The sequence below is a fragment of the Crotalus tigris genome, unplaced genomic scaffold, assembly GCF_016545835.1.
Source record: "Crotalus tigris isolate CLP2741 ecotype Arizona unplaced genomic scaffold, ASM1654583v1 scf7180000017641.3106099, whole genome shotgun sequence".
Classification (NCBI taxonomy): Eukaryota; Metazoa; Chordata; class Lepidosauria; order Squamata; family Viperidae; genus Crotalus; species Crotalus tigris.
Window position 1 is genome coordinate 101,819 of NW_024096535.1, and position 25,678 is coordinate 127,496.

General features: G+C 40.0%; 1 protein-coding gene and 1 long non-coding RNA gene across 3 annotated transcripts in view; one reads left to right on the forward strand and one right to left on the reverse strand.

Moving 5' to 3' along the window:
* The window catches only part of LOC120304603, a 109,413-nt gene that overhangs the window by 20,629 nt on the left and 63,106 nt on the right, over positions 1-25,678 (reverse strand). The window contains exon 2 of the long non-coding RNA XR_005555767.1: positions 9,040-9,134. This is a non-coding gene — a long non-coding RNA (uncharacterized LOC120304603). The remainder of the gene's footprint in view (positions 1-9,039; positions 9,135-25,678) is intronic.
* The window catches only part of ACVR1 (activin A receptor type 1), a 91,842-nt gene continuing 85,563 nt past the window's right edge, over positions 19,400-25,678 (forward strand). For both annotated transcript variants that reach the window (XM_039335382.1, XM_039335384.1), the window contains exon 1: positions 19,400-19,979. The gene's annotated coding sequence lies outside the window, so the exon portion shown is untranslated. The remainder of the gene's footprint in view (positions 19,980-25,678) is intronic.

Sequence of the window (25,678 nt, forward strand, 5' to 3'; positions counted from 1 at the left end):
CCAGCGATGATGAAGAGATTCTTCTAGAACCATCCAACCACCACAATGCTGGCAAAACAGTAATAAAAACAAAGTTTACATTGCCTCAACAGTGTGTGAATCAGTTGCAAGTATATGCCCCAAGTTTTTGTGTTATTGGCAAGCTGGTGTCATTTTCTATTTCAGTGCCTCAACTGTCTTTTAGACAAGTGGAATGAATGTCTTTAGAGCCATGGTGGCACAGTGGTTAGAATGCAGTATTGCAGGCTAACTCTGCCATCTGCTAGCAGTTCGATTCTGACCGGCTCAAGGTTGACTCAGCCTTCCATCCTTCCGAGATTGGTAAAATGAAGACCCAGATTGCTGGGGCCAATAATTCTGTAAACCACTTAGAGAATACTATAAAACACTATGGAGCGGTATGTAAGTCTATGTGCTATTGCCATTACTTTAGTGTTGGACATATCTCCGCCTACCAAATTGTTTCTTTCATGATGTAGTATAGAAGAAGGATCACCTAATGTCCTACTTTCTGTCTTTATTCTTCCACTGCTATGTATTTAAAAGGGTTAAAATTAGAATAACCAAAGGACCCCTCAGTATTATTTCCAGTGGTTCTGGAAAATTCCATGCCTTTTGATATAGGTTGATCGTATTAAAACCTCATCTTTTTAATCTTTTGCTCTGCAGTTCACCTCTCTTTCCTCAGTTTTGTCCTGTTTTGCCAAGTAGCTGATTTTAAGGTTTATGTTTAATAAATAAACATTAAACTATATTTTCTGCTAGCTGAGCTGAATAGCATGTATGCTTGCTCTGATTGGATGTATGGATTGACTGGGAGCATGCTGGATGTAAATTAAACTGGAAACCGCACACAGAGATTTTCCATCACTTAGATCTCTGCAGTGGCAGAGAATGTTTTTTTTTTTTTTCATTTGTTCAGGCCTTTTTCAAGTTTTAGACCTTTTCCTTATCATTCTGCTGAGTTCCTTTGTGAGAGGATTATTCTTTAAAAGAATGCGTGGATTCTTTATATTTTAAAGTCCTTGAAGTTAAGATATTTCTGTTCACATTCAAAAATGGTATTTAGACATTTAATAAACTGTATTTATTATTTATTCATATTTCATATTTTCTGACCACCCATCTTCCTTGGAGAGGGGCTCTGGGTGGTGAGAGGGGCCTGTTCTCTACAATAAATACCGTACATTTTTTAATTAATTATATTTGTATATAGTGTTCATTACCTATCTTTAATATAGTTTATTGTATTGGGCTGTATCATGGCTACACACGTCATGCCATAGTTTGTTACTACTACTACAAATGGCTGAGTTTGCACAACTACAAAGCCTTGGGTTGGGTTATGCAATATGTTATGGCAAAATCCAGCAAACCACAGTATGTCTTTGCCCAATCTGGATGAATTCAAGTATACGTCAGTCTGTAAACCCTACCATGTTTGTTTTCCTACTCAGATATAGAAAAACCTTGTCACTGTACTTAGGTGCCTGAATATAATTCTGTTACATTATGAGGCTTTGTGAGGCAGTCTGGATGAGTTATCAAAGTTTAAGACAGTCTTCCTGCTCTCCAGAATATCAGAAGCCACTTTAATCAGCTCCTGATATTGGTCATTTTTGTTATATGCGGGAGTAGCAGAAGGGAGGGGAGGAAATGAATGCTTTGGAACCAATACTTTAGGAGGAGGGAATTCATTTATTTAAAACTGAAGTCATAGGAAACACTCCCACCCTTTGATGAGTCTAATAAGAAAAAAGAAAAACACCAGAAAGAATGGTGTACGGCTTGAACGCCTCCATCCATACTGTATGTATTATTCCATTGCTACAACCAGCCAGCCACCTACAAACAGCCTAACTTATCTGAGTGGCTGGTGGCAACCATAGCAACTATTAGTTTAGGTACCAGATCAGTTTTTGTTCTCTGATTTCATGACTGTTAAATGGTTTTAAGGCAGTGCCCATTCCTCATTTAGAATGTGTGTGCTTGGCCTTGCTAAAGGCAGGAAAAAAATGGGATCCAGCAGTCGTAGATTTGATCAAAGGCATCAGACTTTAGTTTCTGAGGTATGGAGCCATAATAAAATGGCAACAGGTAGACAAAATTTGAATCTTTAAAAAATGTTTTATATTCTCTCTCTCTCTCTCTCTCTCTCTCTCTCTCTCTCTCTCTCTCTGTGTGTGTGTGTGTGTGTGTGTGTGTGTGTGTGTGTATGTGTGTGTGTGTGTGTGTGTATGAGAGAGAGAGAGAGAGAGAGATGGAGAGAGAGAGAGACTCACTTCAGATTTTCAGACAAATAACTTTTTGGATTCCCACACCAGTGCTTGTCCCTGGGTTGACACTGCTTTCTTGATAAACATGATTAACTCTAGAACAGGGGTCCACAACCCCCAGTCCTTGGACTGGGACCGGCTGTGGCATGCCAGCAATCGGGCCGCACAAACAAGCCAAGCCCAATCTGCGGGATGCAGGCAGCACACAAAACCATGCCCCCTCCGGTCCGCAGCAAAACCTCTCTGCACGTTACCGGTCCCTGGTGCCCAAAAGGTTGGGGTTTTCTGCTCTAGAGCAAGAACCGTATGAAATATTTCTATATTGTTGAATGTTTATTGGTTCTGAAAATATTTGTACAGATGGCTACATGAGCATTCTGGTTCTATTTTCCTCCTCTCTGTTAGTAAATAAACCACAAATGGTGGAAGGCTAAGATTGTTAAATAAATTGTTCCTGATTTATTCAATAGTTGCACTAGAAAGGAGGGTCAGAATGGAAGCAAATATTTGACAAATGATTTTTTCCTGGTTTACACAACCACTTCTTCTTTGCCTCCCTGTTATCATTCCGTGCAAATCCAATCACTCATGAGAACATACTGGATAAGGCTTCCTGTACTTAAACAAATCCTGACTTTTGTGTGTGTGTGCTTTTGGGTCACTGTCGACTCCTAGCAACTGCCTGGACAAGTCTCTGAAATTTCGTTAGCAAGGTTTTTCAGAAGTGGTTTGCCATTGCCTCCTTTCTAGGGCTGAGACATGGTGACTGGCCCAAGGTCACCCAGCTGACTCATGCCTAAGGCAAGGCTAGAACTCACCATGTGAGTATCTAGCCTGCTGCCTTTATCATTATACCAACTAGCTGTCATCCTGATTTAAATTATTGTTTCAAATTATTTAAAGAATTTAAAAAAAACCTTCAAATATCTTTAGAATCTATACTATATACCGAGATCAGACTTACTACATTGATAAAATTATTTCAGATGCTCCCTCAGCCATGAAGAGAAGATGCTAATACAGAAAGATAAAACTGTTTTTTGTTTTTACATTCCTGGAAAAGCCACCAGGGAACAAGATATGGGGACTTTTTCATTCACACAGAATAAAAGCCAAGGATTTCTTGAAGATAAGGGAATATGCCCTCAGGTATCACTGCAGACCCAAGATGAAAGGCTACCCTAGAGTGCCCCACTGCTCATCAGTTCCAAGAGCACTTCCCCATATCAGGCCAGAAGCATTGCTGTAGACCAAGGGTATCCAATCTTAGCAACTTTAAGACCTGTGGACTTCTGGAGTTGAAGTCCACAGGTTTTAAAGTTGGCAAGGCTGGACACCCCTGAGGTAGATAGAGGTTTGAATCTTCTTTTGCTCCTCACAGCCCCCGCTTTGAAGTACCAATTCACAAAACAGAGGAAGTAGAGCCTGCAGGGCATGGCATCTCTGTGCAATTTCAGCAGGATGGTGGCAGAGAACACAAATGGCATCCCTGGGGCAAAAATTCAAGAAAAGGATCCCATTCAAAGACTTGTTAAGTTTACACATTGGAATTAATGATGGATCTGACTTAGCATGGTTTGTGCTCCCACCTAGTGCAGGGGAGAAACTGCTGGCCCACGGGCCAGATACGTCATTCCGAAACCGCCCACCCCATTGCCAACAATGGAAAAAAAGTCGCGATACGTCACATGTCACATGATGTTGCGAGTTTGACACCCCTAACCTAGTGTGATTTGTAAACTACCGGGGACTTAGTATTATGTGTAAACTTGGCCACTGCAATCTAGTTAACAAAGCCATGGTTAAGCACAATATATGAACTAAGCCTTTCAGGGCTCTATTCTTTGTGGCTCACTCTTTGGAACAGGGGTCGCCAAATGTGGCAACTTTAAGACTTGTGGATTGGTATGGCTGGGTAAGGAATTCTGGGAGTTGAAGTCCAAAGGTCTTAAAGTTGCCAAGTTTGGAGATACCTGGCTTAGACCAAGAGGGAGTGATTGGAGTTTGGCGAGCCTCGTTTTAGAACATGGAGCTCAGAAACAAGAGATGGTCCTGTTCCAAGAAAGGATTAATGGGGGTTTGGTCACTTTTTGTATTTCTGTAAAACCTTCCCTCCACAATACATGTTTCTTGATGATTTAGCAGCAAATAGTTGCCCACTCCTGGATCAGGCATTGCAAAGTTATGCTGAAGCTTCTCTTGGAGCATCAGATTAGGAAGGTACTCTAAAATGAACTTTAAATGTATTTTTATAAGATGGTGAAAGCTAGCCAGTGCTGGAATTCTGTGCAAGAGACTCATGTAAGAAATAATGAACTGTGAAGTGGTACTTTGTCTTCTGACTCAGCATTGCTTTGGAGTTTGGAAGCGTCATTTTTGGATGAAAAATAGGATTCAGTTCCTGACCATCTGTGGCTGTTTAATATTCCATGTTGTTTTTGAGTAGTGAGAAATAGCTTAGCAAAATGCCAGTGTGGTTAATTATTAGCTTTCTGCCTACTTAAAACTTGCAGACCCTTTAAAGCAAGCTGAATTACCCTTGAGTTGTAATGCCCCATGCAGGAAAAATTATTAAAGTAGCCATTGTTCAAGTCTGTACTAAAGACACTTGTATGTTATTGAATTATTGATTAACTCAGCCACCACACTGCTTTTTAAATATTTAAATGTAAAACTAGAAAATCAATAAAATGTTCTTAAAATAATAATAATAAAGTAGCCATTGTTGTTTAAAGGGAAATTGGTTTAAGGAAAAGATACTTCTAAATGGATAGCCCTAACACTTCCAGCTAAAAAAGATACTAACTGGACTTTTTGTGATTATTTTTTCTTAAAGCAATTTGGTAAATGACTCATCTATTTATTGATTATTAGATTATATTACATGGGCTTTGAATTTAATACTAAGTGACAATTGGCTGCCTTAATGTAAGACATAATCCAAGGTTTAGGATGGGTTCTGCAGCACAATCCCTATCTGGTTTGGGGATTTGCAGACTGATGCTACATGTCTGCAGGAGGGACTTTTTTGCCTTCAAATCCAAAGCTGTACACAGTCCCAAAAGCACTATAAAATCAATCCCTATCTCTAGCCCATTTGGCAAATACGGTTGCTGTCCATTTTTTTCCCACAGAATGATGATTTGTGTAGCTGTATGGAAGCACTATTATTTCATATTAATTTATTAGCCTGTGTAAACTTAGGGGACATGCTGGCTGGGGAATTCTGGGAGTTGAAGTCTGCCATCTTCAACCCACCAAGGTTGAGAAACACAGAGCTAGGCCCAAATTTCTTTCCCCTCCCCCCCAAGTAACATGCAGTTTAAACAGAAACAACAGTATCCAGTTTTCAGCCCATTTGTCTCATGACATCAACCAGCTTCTACATTTCAATTTGTTTTGTGAGATCTGTGGCACTATTCTTATTTTTATTTTTTATTTTATTTAAATTCTTCTTGGCCATATTTCTGCATGCCCTTTATGTAAAGCCTTCCTAAAAACCCTTGTGAAATGCCCATTCAAGATAACGACTGAAATGTTAACCCTTATGTGAGAATTTCTTTTTTAAAATTGGCAAAATATACCTTATATCAGTACATTGCATTTTTCAGTTTGTTATATTAATTTACTAAAAAGTTATAATGTGAGGGGAAAATAGCATCCCAATGTTGTTAGGTATGTTGTTCTTGACAGTGGGAAAATTTCTGCAGGTCCAGAGAGGACCAAGTGGCAATATTTGTTGCAATGCAAAGTCTGCCCTTTTATTGTGTGTGGCATCATACACAGGTATGATATATTTGTATACACCAGGAACAGACTTGGCATCGTGATTTCTTGATTTTGATAAAATCTTGGCTAGTTGCTAACTCCCTTAGATAGAGGCCAGATGGGAGCCAGTAGGCAGCCTTATTACACTGTGTTGACAGAGTTAATGTCCTGACATTAATTGATCCCCTCTTCTTCAATTCCAGTGGCTATCTCTTGGTTATAGGCTTATTAGGCAGCTTACTTCTGTTATGACAGTAATGAATGCTCCACAGAGACATCTAAGAGGTCAAATTGAAGACATATCACTCTAGGGAGCCTCATTCCATGTGGTTGCTTAGACCTGATGCCACATAATCAAATCAGGTGTTTTATTCAATTGAAACCATTCAACCTAATCTAGTATATGCAGTATGTTTAATCAGAAGAATTGGGCTTATTCTGAAATACTCACAATATTTGCTTTTATGAACTTGTATCTGGGGAAGGACTGTATGTGTGTACGTATGTACATATGTATTTATGTATGTATTTGAAGGATCAGATCTGTGTTTGCTGCCTGAAAAGTTCCAAAATAAATAATCTGTTTTATATAATCACATAATACTAAAAGTTAATAGTAACTGAGTAGGGAATGTGACCTGGAAAATATACAGTAACATTGGGGTTTTTTTTTTTTTTACATTATTTCATTTACAAATGTTCTTTCAGTCCTTGGCTGTAAACTTAATAAATAAAGGAGTCACAAAACAAATTGCCCTAACTCTGATTATTCTCTTTTATGATGGGAGATTTAATTACTGATTTACTATTGAAAATCTCCTGAAAATCCTAGGCAGATTTAGTGTTAAACAAATGGAATAGTTAAATAATAAACAAACACAAATTCAGACCCCTCCCTTTTACCCACTATCAAAAGAGCCTTTGTAGTACCTAGTCAGCTGGAATTTACCTTTAAAAAAAGAAGAATTATGGCACTAGCAAAAGGAACAAAAACTATTCTGTCCAAACTTTTGTCTGCATACCTTAGGGGTGAAAAGCAATCAGAAGGAGTGGAGATACTTTTTCCCACAAGACACTCCTTCACTGCACCTTGCTTTCCTAGAGAACAATATAACAACTCTAAACTAACCAACATGACATGTAGAGTACAGTTAAGGCATGTTAGTGTAAAGCAAATCACGCAAGCAAACTATGGTTAACAATAATTTCACCTATGGGCTTGTCTCAGGTAATGCAATAAGCACGGTCATGAAATTATTTTTGACATATATAAGGCTGCCTGACTTTACTGTGATTCTAAATGGCAGGCATTATTAAAACAATTTTAAAAAAAGAACAGGCATCCAGGAAAAAAAAACTCCACAGGATGTGAAAAGACGCACACATAGAGCCTGCATCTTCTTTAGCCTGGAGGAAAGAGCCAGGTTTTACAAGTTCTTTGGAATAAGATCAAGGTGGGTGCCAAGTACATTTCGGGGATGACATTGATCCAGAGATCACACACTCAACAGAAAAGATCTGTTTCTCGGGTCCCATCAGATGATGATCATTTTAACCAATGGCGTCATCACTATTCACAACGTACCAAATGGCTCTATATCATGGGTGTCAAACTTGCTGCATTACGTGACATGTCGTGACGTATCACAACTTTTTTTGCATTGTTGGAGCTGGGGTGGACGTGGCCTCCGTATGACGCAACCAGCCCGCGGGCTGGCAGTTTGACACCTCTGCTCTATATTATCTACCTGTTGTACCTTGTCTAGGCAAGGGAGCGCAACACAACAAGCACACTTTATTTTAAGTTTCTCAAGAAAGCTTACAGGGTTGTTTTGGAGTCTAAAGATTATTTGGGAAATACGGCTGGTACTTGATTTCGTTTGTCAGGTTCCCATTTAAAAAAAAAACGTAAAAAAAGGAAGAAGGGAAGGAAACCTGCCAAGTACCAAGAGCAATGTGCATCAGGTCTTGGAACCCCTACACAACACATCAGGACTCTAAGATTATTGAATTAATATTAGATACTACATTGTATTTGTCTATGTATGGTGTCCTTTTGCCTTTGTTAAATGTGCTGATGAAGCCAGGCTACATATCTGAGAAATATTTATTGTAATTAAAATAACAATTCATCAAGTTAGCCACACAAAGACTCAGAGGTTGGCTTTTTCAGCAGATTATTCTGCTGTGCTGACTTTTGGCATTAAGTAGTTCTTCTCCTAGTGCCTTATTATGAGCTCAGCTTCCCTGTGATTTAGCAATGTTACTTTCAATGGTCTCGATCTCCCATGTACCATTCAGGAAGTGATGCTTTACACAATGGTCCTTATGGGAAAAAATGACTACATGCCCTCGCCCCCATCCCAAGAACTCTAAAAATCTCACACTAAAATATGACTACAAAAGGTTCTGGCGGTCCTGAATATTGTCCTGTACTATGTTAAGAATTGTTTTATTAGGTTATTAGTAGGTTTATATTGGAAGAAAGATTCCTTGCCTACTTTAGAAGAATGGATATTTAAAGTATCTAGTTTTGCAGAAATGGCAAAAATTTCTGCTTATTTAAAGGATCATACACAAGAAAGATATATTATTGTATGGGGAAGGTGGATAGATTATATTCAGAAAAAGTATGGAATTAAAAAGTTTCATTTATTTTATGAATGAGTATTAAATATTATAGAGAACTGTTTTATAGGTTATGGAGTTAAAGATTAATTATGATAAAAAAAATTTTTTTTCTCTTTTTTCTTTTCTTTTTTTTTTAATTATTATAAATTTTGTTATTATTAACCCTGTATTCTGCTCTGGGAAGTGAAGGGAGGGGGGTTGGGGGTGGAAGGGAGGGTAAGGGGTTTTTTTTTTCTACTTTAAAATTTTATTAAATGCTTGTATGTTAAAAAATAAAAAAATTTCAATAAAAAAAAGAATTGTTTTATTACTCATTGTAATTTAAATAGGACATACAAATAGGGCCCTGAACACTTTCTCATACCTGAAGATGCTTCTCTTGTGATGTCTTGTCATCTGTAACCACTAATACAGGAAGGAATCTTGGCCGAGGGTCAGAGGTGAAGAGCATTCCTTTTCCTATAAAAAATAATTCCATATATGGGATAGAGTAGACTTAAGCTGCAAGTATAGTTCAAAATTGGTGGCCCTCTAGATGACGAAGGGTTGTAGTTTAATCATATTTAGTTTAATCTCTCAAATCCTCGCCTGAACTAAATTCTTGCATAGGATTCTTACCGGCGGTTGTTAATGCTTGTTAATACTTGTATCTTGTTAGTACAATTGGTGTCGGTAGAAGTAACAGAAGAATTCCAAAGTGGTAAGTAAAAAGTTTCCATTTTTAAAAGTTCTCTGCCTTAAAAAAAACACATTCCCGCAAGTAAAAAATTAGCACAAGAAGGAGAGAGCTGAACTAGAACAGTTCTTCCCAGAAGAAGCTTATCTGGATTTTTTAACTCCTTAGGAATAACTATTCCCTTTACCATCTTTTGCAATAAGTCAGCATGGATAACCGTGCTTAATTTTGTGGTCCTGGGCGTACCTATGGCTGAAATATCTGAGCCATTTCAGGTTTTCTTCTTGGAACAGAGTCAATTTGAAATGTTCCAAAGCCTGTTTTATTCTGAACTGGAAGCAAAATATATTTCCTGTTTTGTGAGCACGCCTAAAAATGACTGTTGCTAAAATACAAGTCCTTTTTTTCCAGGCAATTTAGAGGATTCATAAATCATCGACGCATTCTTATGTTAAGGATTTACTTCTTTTATCCGTTGAGGTTTAGACTCCCCAAAACAATAGTGCTGCAGGGAAGAAAAATAAAAAGACATGTGCACTGAACACAGTAGTTCTTAAACTTGTGTTCATCGTTAACTATCCAGAAGCCCAGCAGAGCTTCCAATGAAATGAACAGATGCTGCCTGACAGTCACACTCAGTGAATCTTGAGCAATATTAGGACAGGAGTAAATTAATTCACTTTTCACGATATGACTAAATTGGATGTTCTTTGCTGGCATGGATTAGAAGCAAATATGGCAATTAATTTGCCTTCAGCTGTGCTCCTTGCCAACAGGGCATTAATAATGTGTTTTAAAATGAACTTTGGAACCTAAATGACTTTGCTGTTTGAGGAGAAGATCAAGTGCAATGTTCAGATGCTAGATGACAGAAGCAATAGCCAAGGGAAGTATTTTCCCTAGCCAAATTGGAGGAGGTATGAGGGGAAGTAAGCCAAAAGAATCAGTGATGAACAAACATCCCGTGTTTAGCTTGCTAGATGGGAAAAATGCAGAATATATACAGGAACAAACAAGGTGAGGACAATTGCATCCTTGTATGGTCTCATCCTTTTTTCCCCTGTTTCTTTTTGGGAATACGTTTGACTGTATATAACTGATGTGGGGTTTTAATGCTGCCAGTGTTCCTGTGCAATCTGCTCCTGGCAAGGTGAAATGTAAGCATGCAATTTCCTTCCTGCCCAGAGAAGTCAAAGTAAGCCATGTTATCTTTCAAAATGGTCCTGAAAAACACTTCTTTCCTATTACAGCTCTCCACCTCCATTTGTAGTAGCAAGCATTTGGGTGGGAGTGTTGTCATACTGAGCTTTTTCTTCAGCTGCACAAATCGTGACTCAGATGGTTCTAGGCAAAAAGTACTGCGCACAGAAATGACTATCCCCACATTTAATGCAATATGAGTCGGAACTACTCATGAATATTCACACAGCATGAACATATTTTCAATAAAAAACAATTACCAAGAACACAATAAGTTAGTTTGTACTGTGTAATTGAAGGTATCTTTGAGAGATTATTTCCCAGCCTTACTTTCCAAGAATGTTAGATGAAATCTCACATTAGTCTCCAGTCTAACTGTCATGCTGTTGGGGGGTATTTGACTTTTATGCCAACACATCTGGATGGGGAATCTTTACTAGACAAAAACTTGACTCACACACCTCTCTAAGCAACATTATCAGTGGTGGGATTCAAATATGTGAACAACCGGTTCTCTGTATGGATGCCGCTTCCAGAAGTCCATTCTGGGCCTGGGCAACAAAAAATTAGCTACCGGTTCTGCCGAAGTGGTGCGAACCAGCTGAATCCCACCACTCATCATTATTGCTTTCTTGGCCTTAACTTAGCATATTGTATGAATCCAACCACATGTCTGCAAACCACACTTTGTTTCAACCATCCTTCCTATGTGAGATCAGCCATTGTGGCTTTTTCAACAAACTACAGAGCCTGCCTGCCCTATTAGGCTAAAAAAAAAAATGCAGTGCTGTTGTTAAAAAAGCATTCAGCTCTTTATGAAATACTGGCCACAATACAGACAGGATGGCCAAGCAGATGGCTTCCAGACTCCCGTGTAGTAGTAGGGTTTCCTACAAATACAAGCATATAACCATGCACACATGTTGCAACAAAGCTTTCATCAGCATTTTGGCTTAAGCAAATCATAGGTTAGCCCTGGATTCAGTTACAGTTTGCTGCTGAGATTGGAGGAAATAAGCTCTGATGCAGTGGAAACAAGCATCTGTCCCTTAGTTCTCCTTAATTTTCTTGCCTTCCGTTATCTCTACTTTCTAAAAGAAGGTATGGGGCAGAGCTAGCAAATATATTTATATTCACTTCAACACTGAAGCGATAACATTCACAGAAATGATTGTTGGGGGAGGGGAGGGAGAAAGAGGCAGGTATTTTGTGGTACACTGGTAGAAAGAAGAATGACACAATTTAGCCGGTGTGTCAGTGCACTTCTGAAATGCAACACTTTCTTCAGTTTCAGGTACATTTTAATTTTGAATACCATGTTTTAGCAACCGTTTGACCATTTCCCACAAAATGGGCTTGACCAGACAGTAATTAAAAATCCACACTCCACATTTCTCCTTCAAGTTTGACTTGTTTTAGTAACACTGATTTTTCTCCCGTGACTGATAAGAATAACTTCCAAGTGTGTGATTACTCACTGTTGCATTTGGGAATCTTGTCAGTCATATCTGATCATCTCCCAGGCTTATTTTCACCATGCATCCAGTAAATGAGATAAGTACTTCCTTTTAATTTCAACATCCCCTATTTGCACAACAGAAAGGTGTCATAACTGATAATAGTAATAGTAATAGTAGTAAAGTTGGAAGGGACCTTGGAGGTCATCTAGTCCAACCCCCTGCTCGGGCAGGAAACCCTACACCATTTCGGACAAATGGCTGTCCAGTCTCTTCTTAAAAACTTCCAGTGTTGGAGCATTGATAAAGTAGTCCTGAAAACAAAGGAGATCAGTAAATAATTCACATTGTTTCATTACCTCTGAATTAACAAAAGATCCACCCAGTAGCAATGGGCGAACTGCCAAAAAGCCACATTTTATCCTGAGGTTTCAAGGTAGATGAGCTTAGTTTTTTTCTTTCTTTCTATATCTGCATACCCATTATCTCATCTTTTATAATGCAGACAACAACAGTAACACCTTCTTGCTGAAAGAAAAGAGTTGATTAAGCATTTGTAAAGTGGATTATCTTCAAAGAATATTGGCAAGGCTGTGGGATCTCAGAGTTGTAATTTTGCATCACTTTTGTCATTGATTTTCCAAACACTACAAAGGACTTCTGCCAAGAAACAGATGCCCTCTTGCAATTCACATCAAAATCTAAATGAGTTACATTCCAGGGATATGCATATCACAAAAGTGCTCTGTGGCCAAGGGTTCCTTCCATCCAAGCTTAAATCTCTCTCTGCAAAGTAAGGTAAAGAGCTGTTTGAAAAAGCCTTTCATCAATTATGTAATCCTTTCTTGATGATTACTAACCCTCCCCCTTCCTCCTACCAAAAAAACCACTCGAACCACCAAGTGTCCCATTTTAATAACTTTTCTTTGTCAAAGAAAGGATCGTGCCACTTTAAAAAAAAGATCAGTGCCCTGCTCCAGAAAACCAGAACAAAAAAACCAGAAAAAGTGAATTTACAGTTTGGGCTAGGTTACAAGGGAAGCAGAAATAAGCATTCGTAAAGAAAATGTCTGCAGCTCAGAGAAGTCCTTTTTTTCTCTTAAGCTTCCTTGAATTCATTTGTTTGCTTTCCCATCCTTCTCTTTCCTCAGAAATCTCCAAGGCTGACATGAGAAGAAATAGGTAAGAAATGGCAGCCTACATATTACTGTACTGCTCTTAATTCTGCCATCCCTTTGTTATAAAACTTCCTTCCTTCCTTCCTTCCTTCCTTCCTTCCTTCCTTCCTTCCTTCCTTCCTTCCTTCCTTCCTTCCTCCCTCCCTCCCTCCCTCCCTCCCTCCCTCTCTTGCAAAATGTTCTGATGGATTTCTGATAGTCTTTGTACAAAATGTTGAAACATAAGTAACATATTAAATGCAATGTATTAACATGGCAGCAAATCACACTGTTCAGCTTTGGTCACAGGCTATTTTGGATGCTACAGAAAATATGAGGGAGAGCTAATTTCAGATGTCAGCAAATATGCTTGGCAAGCCTACTGGGCATCTTGCACTTTTTGGCAATTTATAAGAAGACAGTAAGCAGAAAGTATGGTCATGATTGAACAAGAACATATATTGTCTGTCTATCTGTCTATCTATCTATCTATCTATCTATCTATCTATCTATCTATCTATCTATCTATCCATCCATCCAATCACCCACCCACCCACCCACCCACCCACCCACCCACCCACCCACCCACCTATCTATCTATCTATCTATCTATCTATCTATCTATCTATCTATCTATCTATCTATCTATCTCTTACTATGTTTCCACTAATTCAGCTATCACAGAATGGAAGTCTACAATGGAAGGTTCTGATGGTTAGTGGTATCGATCTCAATGAATCTGGCCCAATGTCTTAAAAAAATTAGAGCCTAATGGTCAATTTATCCCAAAGAATTGTACCTACCAGGAAAAAATTGACTTGGTTTCTGCCCATAATATTTTAGTACAAACTTGCATAAATGATTAGATTCTTTAGAAAAAACTAATTATAATATTTTAAATATTATATTTCCAGCTGAACAGATTCTCTCATGTCCATTAGATCACCTTCCTTTTTATTCCTTCCAACCCACTGCAATGCTGGTGGGGGTGGGGTACAATGTAAATTTCTCAGGAATCCATCTGGTGCCACAGGATAACTCTTCAAAAACTAAAAAGAATTGGACCATATTTTGTGTGGGAAGAGAAGCCAGGGGAAAAAAAGTTCAGGTTCAAAACTGGATGGGAATTGTCTTGGTGCTTGGGAAAAAAAGCATTCCAGAAAAAAACCCTCAAGGCATGACTATGGAAAAGGCTGCTGGGTAATAGCTGGGAATATTGCTGAGTATTCCATCCCCCCTCCCTTTTGGTCACATGATCCAGAATGCAATTCTGAATGCACACACATAAGGAGAAAGAGAAGCACATACACAATTCTATACATCATTACACAGAAGAGGGGAGAAAAAAACCCAGATACAAAAAAAAAAACCAGATAGAAAAAAAACAACCCAGAAGCAATATACTGAATGTGTTTGCTGCATTGTTTATGCTCTTAGGATCTACAGGCCCGGCCATGTCTTTTCACAGAAGTTGTATGGTTAATGATCAATTTCAATCTAAAAAGATCGATACAATTTAATGTGAGAGGACCAACTTGTTCGTGGAATGTTGGCATCAGATCCCATTAAAATAATAAAAGCAGAAGGTGAGAGTGGCGCTGCAGATATTCTCCACCATGAAGATTATAGGAACAAGATCATAAGTCCTGTAGTTTTCTTGGCAAGTTTTCTTGGATGGCCATTTCTTGCTTCATAGGGTTGAGAGAGAGGGACTGGTTCAAAGGCCTCCAGCTGGCTTTGTGCCTTAAGTACAATGAATTTGTAGTCTTTGGCTTCCTCACCTAACGCTTTAACCACCTCACTAAACTGGCTCTCAAGGTTATTTCTCAGTTAAAAGATAATACCTCAAAACAGAGTTTTTGGAGAAGAATACCTTGCAAGACATTGCATTAGTAGAAGACAGTTCCTTTTCAAAATCCAGTGTGAGATTTTGCTTGTCCCTTTGTTTTTACCAAGGAACCATACAAATATTTACCCCTCCCTCCCCCACTTTGGTATCCTATTATCTCAGAGGACAACTCTCTTCTGGAGGTTTTAACTCTACGTGTAGGGTTTTTTTTAAAGACTTTCCCCCCATTCCCTTCTTTCATAGAACTTTGTACATTTCATTCATAAAATCCAATCTTTCATTCCAATCATATGATATATATGCTCCTTCTATCGTAGTCGAAGGAAGTGATCCTTCATACCATGAATAATTGAGAGGAGAAAGAGTCTGTGTGTTTTGCCATCTTTAGCAGAAATAGTATTTTTCAGGAATTATTTTTGTTTTGAAAAGAACTATTATTGGCAAATCAGCTGCACCATAGCCTCTGAAGCGGCTCAGGAATAATTTACTATTAGGACAGTTTCTAAGAGACCAATCCAAGTGCTCTTTAAAAGCAGAATTGTTACTGAATTCAGGAGTGTTAAAATAAGTCAGCAGTGCTAAAGCAAGAATTATTAAGTGGAGGCTATCCAATTTCATTGGAGGATGCCAATTTTGAAAAAGCAAACAGGTGATCCTGTGAAGAACTTGCAACCTGGGTACAAAAATGGAGACTTGGGTATAACACAATTGTACAGTGAATGCATTGCAGTTCATGTTTTTGGAACTGTTCAAAAATATACCTCAATGTGGTAAAGTCTCCTGTTTTGCAATAGATGTACCAAGAATCTGAAGGATGAATTTATTAGAAATGATTTAGTTGCAAGTAATGTTCCATAATAAACTGAATTATCATAGGATCTTCCCACCCATGTGGTTATTATACTTATTTTAAGTATATGAGCTAGTTAAGTATGTTGGCTCCCTCACCCATGCTCAATCTAGAGAATGACAAAGATATTACTCAAACTAGTATATTCCAGCTCTGGCAACTTTACGTAGTGTGGACTTCAACTCCCAGTGCACATGGGCATTGCTAAGAATTTTAGGAATTGAAGCAAATACATCTTTAAGTTTCAGTGATTGGGAAACATTGTCTGGAAGAGTTCATCACATGCAAGAATGTGAATGTTTTACAAATAATTTAAGTGGGGGTGAAGATTTATATGGGGACAAATGGACAAAATAACTGCACCCGGGCCCTTTTCCCCACCTTAGAGACTCAAACTTAACTTTCTGGGGGAATTGGACCTAGATTTAGAACAGGAGATATGTGCTGATGTTGATGGCATTTAGCAGCAGTCCAATTTGGTAGTCAGTCAGTTCTTCAGGAGTACAAAATGCTAGTGAGCTAGAATAGCCTAGGTGTCTAGATGCAGAGTGTAAGCAGGCCAAGGATGGCCTGGAAATGGGGACTGGGAGAGAAAGTCAAGGTTCACTAGTGGGAGCTATCTGGAGAGACTCAAAAAAGAGGTCACCAGACCCGACCAGTAGAAGTCGGCAGACTATGAGACTGCTAGAGCATCTGCTAGAGAGACTGCTAAAAGCCACAGCAATGGAGGCAGATTGAAGGAAGACCAGCTGACCAGAGAATTGTATCAAGAAAAGGCAACCCATGAAAAAGAGCTTCTGGACCATCAGGAATTGGCGTGAATGAAACCCCATGAAGGGCAACTTGGCAGAGTAGAACACCAGGGGTGCCAAACGCATTAAAGTGCTCCAGGTGGAAGGCACCAAGGCAAGTGGCAGTAGCCTAGGCAGAGGGCTACCCAAATCCCAACTCTTACAGCCAATGCTTTAAGTAGGCTGAAGTAAGGGAAACTTTGGAAGGACTCAAAGTTCTGGGTAGAGGAAAAGAATCAAGCAACACAAGAGCAGTTCTGGCACAAACTGGCCAGTTGCAAAGAGCCAGTAGCAAAGCTGGCAGAGAAGGCAGCTTCAATTCCAGAAGCAGTGACTGTTGGTGGGGAAGTTAGTTGGAGATGTGAAGCCAGAGGCTAGGAGAAAAGAACATAGAATAGGATAAAAATCAGAAAGAACAGAGAACAAAGTTCTAAGATGGAATTGATATGTACTAATGATAGGAACTATATATAGATTCTAGAAAGGAGAAAGAAAAGCCTATAGAAATTTTAGAGCACGTAATCAGAAATCTTAGATTAACTAAGAAAACTCTGTAAAATAAGACATACAACAAGAAAGTGTGATATACAGGTAGTCCTTGATTTATAAGCATTCATGTAGCAACCCATTTGAAGTTACCACAGCACTAAAAAGGGACCTACAACTGGCATATATGACCATTGCAGCATCCCTATGGTGACATGTTCAAAAGATGGGCATTAGAAACTAGCATGTATTTTTGATGGTTGCAGCACCTGATATCATGTGATTGTCACTTATGACCTTCTCAGACGGTATCCAATAAGCAGAGTCAATGGAGGAAGCTGGATTTGGTTAATGACCACATAATTCACTTAACAATTGTGACAAAAAAGGTTATAAAATTGGGCACAACTCACTTAACGGCCACCTTGCTTAGCAATGGAAATTCTGGTCCCAATTGTGGTCGTAAGGTTGAGAACTACCTATAAAATAGAGTTATCAAAAAAAAAATGTATAGGTTTGAGGAAATAAACAGAAAAACAGTGCAAGTACTGTGTAAGATTATAGGCAGAATAAATAGAATTGAGTGATACACAATAATTGATGGGAATAATACAGTATGTAGAACATGGGTGTCAAATTCGCCGTGTCATGTGACGTGTTGCGATGTATTGCAACTTTTTTGCATTGCTGGAGCTGGGGTGGGCGCAGCCTCCACATGATGCAACCGGCCCGCGGGCTGGTAATTTGACATCCCTGATATAGAAGGATAAGTAATAGAATAGCTCATGATATAACAGGAAAACATTAATCTTGTGTTTTCATTTTTATTTTCTTATATTTTACTTATATGCTGTATGTGCATGACCTGTCTGCCTTTATACCATAGCTGAACCAATGACAATATCCCGGGAATTTATACAGGTGAGACTATGATGGCACTATAAAACAGGATATATAAAATCAGAGGAAATTCTGTAGTGAAGTATTTAATGTGAGAAAAAAATACACCCAATTTCATAGTTACAATAAATGATGTGTTATAATAAAAGACATTTACAGTATTTAGAAAGGGAAGAAAATTGATAGCCACTAAAATTGCTTAATCCCCTGAGGACTAAATGAAGACATTTAATATGTCAATTTGATTCCTGGATGTTTTTCCTCTACTCCATTCGTCTATTCTCCTAAGTATTTACCGCAAGAAAACGGTTATTTGTACTTTTCCCCAGGCTTATTATTTTGTTCAGCCATATATATTAAATTCATTTTCCCTTGAAAAATAGAACCCTTTTTCACTAACCAAAAACAATCATTAACTTTAAAACAGCTGTTCCTTTTCAAGGCAAGTTTGCTAAGTAAGATAAAGTATTGCATAATATAAACCTTTTTTTCCCTCTTGCTTTATTCTTCATTAGAAAAAGAGCAGAACTATTGAACTGTTATAGAAATTGTGGCTTTGGGTTGCTTTATATGAGATTAAAAATATACCAAGAAATGAAGCAAAATATGTTTTTGAAATATCAGTTTAATCAGCTTAAGTTTTTCATCCTTAAAAGTGGACTTTTTTTTTCCTTTGTAGAAATACTGGTGTGAATCAGCTTTAGGTTTTTCTACAAGTAGAATACTCATTCTAAAATGGGTCTCTTTTATTTTCTGACAACGTTATTATGTAAAAAATGTTTTCCCAGGGATGAAATTGCATCAACCATTAATATTGTTTGCTTTTCCAAAAATGTGTTTGGAGCTCTACACAATATTATTTCCTACCGGTACTAGCATTTGAGAGAGTCTCTCCCCGTCACCTCCCGCCATTTTCTGTTTGAGTGCTTGTACTCTTTTTCTTCTGTTCAACAAACGTGAATTAGTAGGTTGTATGTTCACACTTTCGCAGGCAAGGCCCGAGATGCTTCCTTGGGAATGAGATAGTCTCGTTACCGAATAGGAGCAGGTTGTGACTGGAAACAGACGAGAAAACGTGGAGATTCCAAGATCTCTTTAATGCAAAGGGTGCGCAAGCCAGTCACAGGAGCCGCAGGCTTCGTGGAAAAGACCAGTCCGCGAGACCCCCGCCCCCTCCTCTCCGTCAAAAGCACCAGCGCGCTGCCGCAAACCAGAATGCCAGCCACCCCAGCCCGCGAGCCCACGCGTGTGGGCGGGTCGCGTCGCGTCGCGCAAGGAAGGGTGCGGTGCCCCTTCGGCCCTGCAGGGGGCGAGGCGAGGCGGCTTTTTGGCGGCGCCTGGATTTGTGCCGGGAGGAAATGATGTGCCTGCCGTTTGGCTTATTCCAGCTCCTGAAGCCCATTGGCAGAACAGGGAGCAGCCACTTCCTTCTCTCTCACTGCAGCTGGATTCCCGGCTGAGTAGCTCCTCCTCCGCCGCCGCCTCCTCCTCCTCCTTCTCCCGCCGGAGTCTGCCTTGTCTCGGCTCGCCCGGCTGCTTTCTGGAACTTTGCGCTCGTCTCGCCCTCCCTTTTGCCAACTTTTCCCCGTCACCCCCAGCACGACGGGAAGTTCTTCTCTAGCCTGCGAAGGACGCCGCCGCCGCGGGGAGCGCAAATCCCGCCGGAGGTGGGAGGCGGCCGCTGGGGAGATGCGGTCGGGGAGCGATTAGAGCGCGGGACTCCGGGTTTGGCCGTCGCCGCCACCGTTGCCAGCGCTGCAGCAACTTGCGGCTTGGAGCGGTGGTCGGCGCCGCCGCCGCCGCTGCGGCAAATCGGTGGAGGAGAAATTCTTGCGGCGGCTGCTGCTGCTGCTACTGCTCCTCCTCCTTTAACTGCGCCTGAAGCTCCCGCGCTTGCCCGTTCGGCTGCTTTTGCCTTTGTCTGTAACAGATCGAGAGGTGAGTGGATCTCCCTGTCTGGGAGAGAAGTCGCCCTCTTGGCCGCCATCTCCCCCCTGCCCCCAAATGTTGGGCAGCTTTCTGTCTCCTCCGGGTCTAAAAGAGGGTTTCCCCCCCCCCTTCCTCTTCAGGACACAGCCTGCCTTTCCAAACGGGGGCGAGCGATTGCTATTTTTGTGGTTTAACCTTGGTCTTAAATTTGTCTCCTCCTCGCCCACCTTTCTTTTCTCGACAGAGAACCCTTTTTTTATAATTCTTTTTTTTTTAAAGCACACAGCGATTAGAAAGGGGGGAATCTGTGTGCGTTACTCAAAAATCAGCTCTCAGACATGGGCGTTTCAGACGTGCCTTTACAGTTCTCCGAGCCAAAGGGGGGGGGGGAAGCTCGTAAGCTAATGCTGCATCTGTATGTCCTGTTTCCAGCGGTGCCTTTGAAAAACTTAGGAGATGAAGAGATGGAAGCGGCTGTGGGGGGCTGTGGGGGGAGAGAGACATCTTTTAATCGCTTCAGGGAGGCCGCCTCTCCTGGAAAGTGGGGTGGTGGTGGTGAAAGGCTGTGTAGAGAGGAAAGAGAATCTGTATAAACTTTCCTTGGCTCCCTCCTCTGGCTGGCTGCAGTGTTCAGGAGCATCAAAGGAAGGAATGCCCACAGGGCAGCTGTGGTTACAGATGTTACTCATTACCCTGCCAAGTATAAACCCGCCCCTCTGTGCTGTAACTCTTGTAGGGGAAGAGGGGTTTGTTTTGGAAAGTCAGCAGTACAAAATGCAAAGATGATGGATAGTTTGATTGGAAGGAAGCCGCCTTACACAACACCTGTCTGGCTTGCTTTGTGATGTTCCTGTGCCTATAAAGTCTCGGGGAAAGGGAGAAAAGTTGGGGCTGGTGTTTGTTTGCTTGGATACTCATTTCTCTATGTCTGGATATGCAGGCGTGATAAAAAAACAAAATTTGGAATGTGACTAGCACACTTGGCTTCCCCTCTTATGAGGCTGACCAATTTTTCAAATGGCAGGGCTTATGAAGGACATTTAATCTGTTCTCTGAATTTCCTTTTTGTTGAGATAGCCTTTTCTTTTTGCCGATGTCTTCAAGCTACAAACACATGTTTTTCAGCTTGTTAAAGAAATAGTTATGCCAGCATGATGTTTGGCAGAATCCTTTTCTAGCATTCCTTCATTTAAACTAAGTTCTGGAACACTTTTGATCTCAAGAGAAATAATTGTGCAAGTCTATTTCAGATACTGTCATGGGGTTCTGAAGGCTTCGTAGTAGTGGGATTCACACATCACATTCACAATGGCTCAGCAGTTATAGATGCTGAGCTTGTCAAATGGAAAGCTGCCAGCCTGGATTCAAGACCTGAGTGCAGCATGTCAGAGTGAGTTCCCATTATTTGCCCCAGCTCTTGCCCACCTAACAGTTTGAAAACATGCAAATGCGAGCAATTTAATTGGTACCACTTTGGTAGGAAGGTAACAGTGTTCTGTGCACCTCAGTGTATAGTCATGCTGGCCACATGACCACGGAAAGGTCTTCCCATACAACGCTGACTCCTTCAACTAAGAAATGGAAATGAGCACTGTCCCTTAGAGTCAGATATGATTGGTCAGGGGAGAACCTTTACCTTTATATATCCATTCATTTTGGTTATAACCATTGCTTATATAACCATTGCTTATGGGCCATGGCCTATTCTGAACTGGCCCGTGCGAGTGGCTGGCCGAGTGCGTGCATGCAGCAACTTGCGCAAGCAGCGGACTGGCAGGCACTTGTGTGCGTTCCTGCTGCTTTTACAAGTTGAGCTGTGTGCGTGCACACTGGCCCACCATTTGCACAAGTGCTGTATGCGCGTGTGCTGGCCAGTTCCCCTCTCCCCCCCCCAAGTCGGGCCGCAAAGGTTGGGGACTGCTGCAGTAAACCATGATTAAGTACTATCTCTGAGCCAATGCATCATTTTTCATAGAAGCTAACAGTTTTGTGTAATGGTTAAGACAGCAGACTCGAAACCGATAAATCCATGAGTTCTAGATCTGCCTTAGGCGCAAAGCCAGCTATCTCTAATAGGAAGGAGGCCATGGCAAACCATTTCTGAAATCTTGCCAAGGGAATTGCAGGGACTTGTCTAGGCAGTCACTAGGAGTCAACACTGATCTGAAGACACAACACCACTCACCACCACCAACACATAAATTACTATGCATTGGCAACTAGCATTTTCAGAAGAACATAAAATTATATATGAGTGTGTGTGTGTACGTGCGTGTATTTTTGGGAGTGTATTAATATTTACATATTATTCCAAATGTTCCAGTCACCTGGGATGAAAAATCTCTCCCCCTTCTAGTAGTCCATGTATTTGCATGGTAAACAGTGACTGGTATGTTGTGGTATGTGTTCTTGGAAGCAACAATTCCTTTTTGTCAAAGGCACTTTATGCTGACTTACAACAACTGTCTTTAAAACTGGCAGGATTTGTACTTCATTATGGCATTTCTGCTCTACCTTTGTTCTTTGATTTTTAGAAGGGCTCACTAATTTTCTTTTTGCAAGTCTGCACATTTTAAAGAGCAGTGTTCATCTCTAATCGTAATGAAGGAGAACTTGACATAGTTCATTTGTACGCTTTTCTCAACTAGTTAGTGTTGAGTAACACTTAACCTGTTTCCCCAGCAAATAAACATGGAAATGAGCATGGATTTTAGCATAACTGAGAGAAGCAATTGGCAGTCCCTCTTCCCTGTACACTATTTGGATTCTGATGCTCTAAATTTGAAACCAGTTTTATGTTCTGCAGATTTAAGAAGTACAGAACTGAATAAGCCCTAGTAAACATTAACCACCTCTGTGCATGTATGATTATAAATAAATCTGGTTCTGAATGGGAAGTTATGTTTTCAAGTTTTTGTTAAGCTTTATATTAGTGGTCTCACACTGACCTGCTTTCTTGAAGTTGTGGAAATGTTGAAAGGCTGGATTGGATAGCCATCAATCTTGGTTTGTGCAAGTTCCAGCTGAGCACGGTGGGAGTGTAGGAATTTAGGCAAGAAATTGGTTTGCTATGAATTAGGACTAGCCTCATATTTGCTTTTCCTTTATTTGGAAAGTGAGTAGATGAAGTCTCTTTGGAAAGAAGTCCAACTCTCCTGTATTGCTGTAGACTCTTAACACATTGAGAAGGCACCATTTTGAGTGAAGTCATTTGAGAGGAACATCCTAAGACATATAGAATTCAAATCTACATATGTAGAATGGTCTAATATCAACACCCATACTCTCCCAAAACAAAGTGTATTCTGACCATTCTAAGGTTATGAATTTCCTTCAGTTCTGAATGTTTCTTTATCTTTTCCATCTCTCTTGTTCTAGTTTAAAAATGAGGGGAACATTTTGTTGACATAAAAACTGAATGTGTGTGTGTGTGTGTGTGTGTGTGTGTGGTAGATGGAGGATATATAAAGTTCTTCTTGGCATTGTTTTGTGTATGGTGGGAGCATCATTAGTAGCTTCTGGACAAAAAGATGGTTAGCGTACCAAGGATATGTCTTATCTTCTACCCTTAGTGGTTTTCAAAAAGATTGTCTAGAGCTGCTGCCTTTACTAAACCTTTTAATCTATAGCAATCAGTTGCTACTGAATCTAATTTGAGCCTTTTACTTTGTAGGTTGATGGGTTTTATTTTATATATTTATTTTTGTACTTATGTGTGAGAACTGATAGCTCAGAAAAGTTCTGAGCTTTTTGACTGATGGTTGAAAATCAGCATGACAAAAAGGAAATATGCATGTAGATATATGTCATTTGTATGCTGCCTGTTTTCATTTGGGCTACACTTACATAAAAGAGCTGAGGACAATCACCTAGTACTAATAAGATCCATTGTGTGAATTAAGGATTCAAATTCCAAAACAGCTAGTTCCAAGCACCAAACAAAACAAAACAACCATTGTTGGAATTGTTGTGTCCTGAGTTCAGATCAAATTGGGATATATTGTTCTATATTGCCTGGAGTGTCCCTATAGCTTGCCTTAGCTTCTGTTCTAAAAATTCCTCTAAGGCTAAGCTATGCAGACTTTTTTGAAAGCACATTAGCCAATAAAATAGCAGAGCTAATTTTTCTTCCTCCTGCTGCTACCATTTAAATCTGGTTGAGTGGAGAAAGATTGGTAATGTGAGGGTGAGTTAATTCTTACGCAGGAGGTTGGTAAATTTTTGAAGTCTTTGGAAGAGGGAAATCTGAGGTCATGGCTTATATATACCGTTCTAGTCTTCGTGTGTTCTCTGTATGTTGTATCTTTTTCAGGTATATTGTTATGCAGAAAGTGTTTTACAGAAAGGATATCTCTGCTGGTGAGCTTTCACACATTTGGGGTATATTGCTGTGTCTGAAGTTGTCTATATTTGCTGAATGCAGAAATTTTACAGTGACTGTGTGCATTAGGAAGAAGGTTATGGTGCCATGGCAGAGTGTTTTTGTTACTTTTAGATTGTGTTGGGGTCTGTCCTGAAGTGATTCTCTTACTTTCTTTTTGCTGGGCTTATTTCTGTGATTATTTGTGCAGACAGGCTGTAAAAAAGTATACCAACTTGTTTACTCTAGGACTGTTTAAATATTTACAGTCCTTAAAAACATCCTTTAGTCAATGTAGTTCTAGTTTGAGCAGTAGATAGCAGTCAGCATGGGCTGCTATTTCACTTACTTTTATGACCTGATGATGAAAAATAAGAGGCTTATTTTATGTTGCCATTGTTCCCTGTGGCAAAGCGCTTTAAATGTTTTAGATTTTGTTCTGTGGGATCACAAAACTCTTCAAAATATTTCCCTGGAACCTTCAAACTCCCTTGTTACAAGTTTGTACTAATACTTTTTTTCTGTTTTATATACCTGTAGTGGGATTCCATATCTTCCTTTGGCCCAGGCATGTGAAACTGCCGGCCCACGGGCCGGATGCATCATGCTGAAACCGTGCCCATCCCATTGCCAGCAATGGGGAAAAATTCGTGATACGTCACGAGATGTCACGTGACTGTTGCGAGTTTGACATGCCTGCCTTGGCCTCTTCATTCTATCACCAGCAGTAGCTAATTGAAAGGATTTCTTTGCATTTATCATGTAGTAATTGTTTTTGCTGAATCTGCATTCTAAGAATGTATTCCAAAGCACTTAGGGCTTCCAGTATATTTGAAAAGTTCAAAGGTTTGCTGTTGTTTCAGACTTAAGCTGACATATGCTTTCCAATTTGTGTCATGAGAACTTGTATTTCTTTAAACTCTTCCGTTGTAGTTTGAGTTATAGAATTGTTGCAGAGGGGCCTTTGTGTTTGTATGGGTGTGTTGTGTTTATGTTCAGCCGTTTTAAAAACATGTATGGAGTATCTCTGAGGTTTATCTCTAATCCAATTAATGTGTACCGTAGTAGTAGTAATACTACTACTACTAGTAGTAGTAGTAAAGTTGGAAGGGACCTTGGAGGTCATCTAGTCCAAACCCCTGCTCAGGCAGGAATCCCTATGCCATTTTGGACAAATGGCTGTCTAGTCTCTTCTTAAAAACTTCCAGTGTTGGAACATTCACCGCTTCTGGAGGCATGTTGTTCCACTGGTTAATTGTTCTAACTCTCAGGAAGTTTCTCCTTAGTTCTAGGTTGCTTCTCTCCTTGATTAGTTTCTATCCATTGCTTCTTTTCCTGCCTTCAGGCG